Here is a 6,452-nt window from a genome sequence, read left to right on the forward strand (position 1 = left end):
TGGCGGGCAATTTCATTTCGTAACACTGGAATAGTTTTTTTCTTTTCTTTTTATTCCGAACAAAATCCACCTGGTTCGTACTGGTTGTGGTTCAAGCCTGAAGTTTGTAACACAACACATTCAATTTGATTATTATCTATCGCAGTTATGGCTTTTCTGATTTTAAATTGGCTAAATCCGCAAAACGACAAATAAGCGAGACATTCCTGTCATTACAAACGAGCTGAGGCATCGAGTGATAATCACAGCATCATCTTTCTCATTTTTTAGAAGTAAAAACGGCACCTTTTAGGAAAATTTCGTCTCGCTGCTTTCATCTTTTTTTTTTTCCCGCGTGGCTTTCCCTAAACTGAGTCTGAGCCCTTTCTAAACTACACCCCTAGTATTAATTCTATTTCCTAAACTACAACCCTATGATCAAAGTCTAACTGGAGGAAAACGGTAAAATGTAGTTCATACCTTCCTCCGAGTCCATCGTCGTGCGTCACACACCTGAAGCTACAAACTGCGCTGCAGTCGAACCCATCAGACATTTTAGTCCTTAACCTGTTATTAGCATTAAAAGAGCTCCACTATTAAAGTCGTGTTGAGGCAACACGAGCCTCCGGTCCGCGTTGCCCGCAGCAGGACTGCAGAATTACAATGAAACAAAAGAAATCCAAGCGGCGTTGTGAACTTCCTGAGTATCAAATGTCAATGCGAGCCCTGCGCTCCTCTCCTCTCCCCTCTCTCTCTCTCTATCTCTCTCTCTCTTTCTCTCTCTCTCTCTCTCTCTCTCTCTCTCTCTCTCTCTCTCTCTCTCTCTCTCTCTCTCTCTCTCTCTCTCTCTTCCTCTCTCTCCTACTGGTTCCCTCTCTCCTAACCCAGCCTCCTCCTCCCTTTTACCTGCGCGTCCAAACTGCACTCTGGCAGAAAGAAAGGCGCTTCGTGCACCTTTTTAAAGGCGCAGGCACACAGAGGAGCAGCTCACGGCTTCATGCAACTACAGCTTAAACATGTGCTACTGAGTTAAGATTCGGCGTTTACATTTTTTTTTTTTAAAACAAACGCCGTCACTGATACATTACAGACGAGGGGATTTATATAAACTACTTCAAATTTGACTTCAATTTGTACAGGTATGTGCCCGGGCTATATGCAGGGTAGTTGTCGTACTGTTGTGCACCTGTGTTCACAACAGTGGTCGTTTTTCTGGAAACAGGAGCAACACTACTTCCGTTCAGTCTTCCTGTGGCTGCGAGTCCCGGTCGAAAAGACCCATTTTCAAGCAGCAAAACCATAATCCAAATGCACATTCCTCAGTTGTTGTGCTGCGTTCACGGCCTCGACTGCAGGGCCCCAGAGCCTGTAGTCGTTTTAAGGTGGATCCCTCTGAAGGCGAGGACACCTTAAAAGTGGCGGTGTGACACTCCGGGCTGTGCTGCTTCACTGAGCGGATTACTTTTGTCTCTCCGGATTAAATGATTTCCCGATGAATAATTTGGAGCAACCCCCATTTTAGAATATCCCAACCCGACAAATAAAAATGTTTTTAATGCTATTCCCACCTTGTATATTGTTGTATATATTTTTCCTCTTCAGACATGGACAGTTGAAATTCAAATGTGATACCATATCTCACACGAGCCTATAATGTCTGGTCTGTTTCCTATTTAGTTTTCCTTCCAGGCAGCGGAAGGCCTGTGTTTTAATTGTGGTTGAATAGTTGACTTCAGCAGCACCTGCAGACCCAGACGGTGTCTCTAAGAGAAAGACATCGTAAAAGAGCCTGTTGGAGAAAATAAACCTCCGAGAACAAATAGGCCCCACCATCAAACTGACAAGCGCAGCGTGGCTCGCTTTTGCCTTTTTTTTTTCTCCAGACATGAAACCGAGCTCACACGTGATCAGATCGTGTCGGACCCTCCCAGCCCCCCATTACATCCCGGGATTACTTTGAGTCGGCTGATGCTGTTGAGGCTGCAGTTCTCGTGTGGAGATGCTGCCGGATCAAATGACCACGTCCAGATGGCTAATGATGATGAAATACTGCCTTTAAAAGCGTGCACTATAGTGGACACTCCGTGAAGATTGCGTAACAGTTATTCTCGGGAAAAAAAAAATACATTTGCTAAAACTATTTGTTTACCACCTCTATTATATTTTTTTCTCCCCATTTTGTTTCGGAATCGTCACTAAAACCATACAACCTGCCGTGAGCCGGATGGAGGCCTGCATGGTGTCCTGACAGGCAGCAGCAGCTCCTCTGGGCCTTCGGGCCTCTCGGTGTGGCTCCTCTTCTCCAGGTTGGAGCCGCACACCATCAGAGGGGCCCCTGCTGAAGTGGGAGCCCGAAGTATGCCCCTTGTTCACTTCTGGATGCCTAATATATGAGGGCGAGCTCCTCTCCGATGGCCAGCCAGAGTCCATTAACCTGCTGTTGATAATTAGGCAGATAACTAGGTGGACGCAACTCGTGTAATATTTAGAGGTGATGGGGCTGGGTCGCGTTTCACTCCTTTCAGGGTGGATCGCGACAGTGAAATCCATCCGCGGTGACTCGCCGCTGCTGCTGCTCAGCGTTGAGGGGGGGCCCGCGGCCCGCAGCCTCTCTCCAAAGCCTTGACGTGGTTTCCAGCTGGAAAAGCTGAAACAGGAGCCGCGGATCATCTGTGCGAGAGGCCCGGCGTGTATAGGGAGACGAGTAGCCCCCTCGATGAATATTTAAAACACTCATTTTGGCTCGGCGCTGCCGTGCAGCCGATGAAACAGGTGCCAGCGGAGGGATCAGGTGGACGCGCTGCGTTTTTGTGCCGCCATGCACCCGTCTCTTCTTCTCCCGTGAAGAGATCCATCATCCAGGCCACATGATAGGAGGGATGAAATAATAATGCGGCAAGATTTAGTCTGATGCTCCAGAAGAAAAGAAATAAATGGCAACAGTAGAGATCGTGTTCTTGAGGATGCAAGGCAGGGCTGCAGGAAGAAAAATGAAGAGGCGGTTGTTTCATCATAAATATTCAAAAAAAAAAGCTGAAACAAATGTTGGAAAAGATCTGTTATCTCACGGAACTTGATACAGACGTGTTGAATCATATAGTTACATCGGATACAGTCATTTAAAATGTTGCGGCTGTAATTTATTCGAAATATTGGGTCCGCATGGTTATACATTTAAGACATGTTCTCATCATCAAACCAAACGGGATAATAATGAAATAATGATAACTATCAGTGGAGGGGAATGTCAATTCTCTCCTGATATGAAATGTACAATTTAGCTCCAACTGGCGTTACTTTTGCGGAGGATTACTGAACAGGGGATTATTTACTGCACTCAGCACGTGCAGCATCATTACTGTGGAAAATAAAGATGACGGAGAAAATAAGGTCATGAAAGAAGGGCAACAATAATACACATCTGACTGTTTAGTGGGGGGTGCTTAATGCACATTGAAGGGGGGGGGGGGGAGCAGATGTGCTGAAAGTAACATGTTATTTATATTAATATAATTGTTATGTTTAAGCTGTTGTGTATCATCTTCTACAGGGTGTACAGCGTGTAACCGGAGAGAGCCCACGGCCTGCCACCCAGCACAGGCTGGAGAAACCCAACACACAGCCTCTGCATGTCAGGAGGGACTGTTCACCCAGATTGGTTGACGGGCTGTCAGCTCACCAGCAGCAAAGCATGTTGGGGGATTGGAAAAGAAGGGAATTAGTAGTGGAGGGAAATAAGAGAAGAAACTAAATCCACTTTTTTTTATTTTCGGTATCTTTAGTCGTATTATACAAGAAATATGTTTCACATGATCTGCTGAGACAAACAAGACATGTTTTTTTTTCTTCTGAAGTATAACTTGAGCTGCCGGGGCCTTTATTAAATAATATGCTTATATGATAGACGTGCTGCTAAAAGCTTATGGAAAATACCGCAGCAAACGGTAATTGATCGTATAACTCGCAGCAGACAGCTCGTGGGCCTAATGTGGAGCCTCGGGGCATCGTAATGCCTTAAAAGGCCATAACGGCACGGGTCACATGACCACCCCGCTTAGTGTGGACCAATCAGACAACTGGCATTACGTCATGGAGGCCCACAGTGAGTCTTGACCAACGCACTGCGGATAAAACTGAAGCTTTAAATATTTCATTGAGGATCTCAGGTTGCTGGACCTCTGGAGGTCAGGACTGAAGAGACAGAGAGCCTGGTCCTCTCCTCCCTCGCCTCCTCCCCTCCATCACCCTCCTCTCTTTTGATGCAGGAGAACGGTGACAACCGAGGGCTGGCTTTTTACAACAAAAAGAGTCCTTTGTGAACAATAGTCCTGAACCAGGGGACGTGATATGAAGTACACAGCTACTGCGTCATGGCAGGTGTAACAAAAAGCCTTTTTTTAAATTATTAATCTGGATCATTGAGACTTCAAATTCTGCATTTAAGGGTGTGGAGTTTGTAAGATGAGGGGAGGGTCAAACATGTTTTTAATTGATTTGTATTGTGGGAATTGTATGAAGGATCATTTTTTAAGCTTGGACTCAGAGAGACTAAAAGTAAGGATACCTCCGCCTCTGCTGCTTCAATTTTGACATGTTTTCTATTTCTTCTCGGTCCCCTAACTTCATATAAGTGCATTACTAATTTGACTGAAGTACTTCTTTTATTTGTACACACGGTATGGTGATTCATTGAGAGCAAATACTGTCGCTCTGAACATTCCTGCCCACTGCTATTAGACTTTAAAATAAATCACCTCTGGCCAGATCCTCCTTCAAATGACTCAACACCAATAGCCCCTGCACCGCTTTTCTTGTCTTAGTCACTGCACACACTCTTCAGATACACTGCACATACTTTGCATTTGAGCACTTTCTTTATTGTTTAATTTCCTAAATGAATACGCTCTACTCTTTTGTTGTATATTTAGTATTTTTGCATTCCTGATATTTTGTGTGTCTTCTATATACATTGCTTGCTACTGTGACAAACTCATTTCCCCTTCGGGATAAATAAAAGTATCAAAGTATCTCTCTATCGTCTCTTTTGTTGGACGATTCCCTCACTGACATTCCTGGACGGGTTGCAGACCTCTGGGGCTCTGATCTGGACGGGCTGGAGCATGTGGAGACTTCATTTTAAATATCCAGCGCCACAACAGAGCAAAATCTTCGATATATCAAACGGGAGAGTCATTTCACATCTCAGCAATGTCACAGAAATGAAGACAAACATGGAGAGAGAGCAGATTGCTGCGTGACAGAATACATTTTCAGAGGAGGGATTAAACAGCCTTATGTCACAGCATTTATCTCCCCCTGCTGTGATTATACAGAGGGGGGTGTTCAGCAGAGGACCGAGGAGGACGTATGGGACAGCGCCCTCGTCTGCCTCTTTTGTGACACTGCACCCATCGTTGCATGTGAAGGCTGCCCTGGATGCGAGGTTAATCTCACGCAGACCAATGTCCCCTTCAAAATAAAACCCCAGTCAGAAGCTCAAATGCTTAGCAGATTTGGCACAGATCACTGGAGTATACAAGATTTGCAATGGCATTTAAACCCAAACAGCTCTTTGAAGGGTCGACACACCGGTCACCAAACACACCGGTTTAATATCTTTTGGCTTCGAGGGGAAATTCAGACGCCAACAGTCAGTGTTTGGATAGCTGTCGTCATTTATCGGCTCCATCTCAGACTGGACGCTCTGGGGTTCAAACCTCATGCTCAAGTTCCACAGGAATCATCACGTCAGAGACATGACGTGTTGTACAGGATGAGACATGGAGCCACACTGACACCTTGTGGAGGTGATGGAGGCCAGTTTCCTGTGGAAGATGAAATATAATCTGTACTTAACATCATAGAGGTTAATAGTGTGGAAACACCTGGTGTGTTGGTGACTTTTGTTTGTATCCCTGAATGAATATGAAATGTCCATGAGGGCACATGAACATGGAGTGAAAGTGGCTGAAAAGCTATGTATAATTGATTTGTAATAAACAATTTGATACCATAATAGGTGTGTTTGAGAAGAGTCCAATCGTTTGAGTCACTTTAAAGATGTTCAGTGCATCAGGATAGTTCAGCCATCTGACAACTGGAATCCAGCTCACGGAAACAAAGTAAAAGGAGATGAAGACAAACTCAGATCAGAGGACAAGATCAACAGGTTCCAACTTGTATGAACAAAAAAAGAGGATACAAATATTCACAGATGTTGCCATTAAAATAGCACTGAAATGTTAAAATGAGATGAGCGACGTTTATGAATAAGACTCACAATTAAGATGAGAAAGTACATCGAATGTGTTTCGACGTCATGTATGTTCTCTTCAGTAACGTCTTGAAGATAAAGTATAACATGTGAAACATTATGAATGATCAGACAAAACACTTTAATACACATTGAATATTTTATTAAAAAAGAAGTTATAACAGTTTATTTTATACACAACTATTTATGGAGGTTATAA

The sequence above is a fragment of the Clinocottus analis genome, unplaced genomic scaffold (assembly GCF_023055335.1).
Source record: "Clinocottus analis isolate CAN_PGR_092001 unplaced genomic scaffold, fCliAna1.0.p SCAF_20, whole genome shotgun sequence".
In the NCBI taxonomy this organism is placed as follows: domain Eukaryota; kingdom Metazoa; phylum Chordata; class Actinopteri; order Perciformes; family Cottidae; genus Clinocottus; species Clinocottus analis.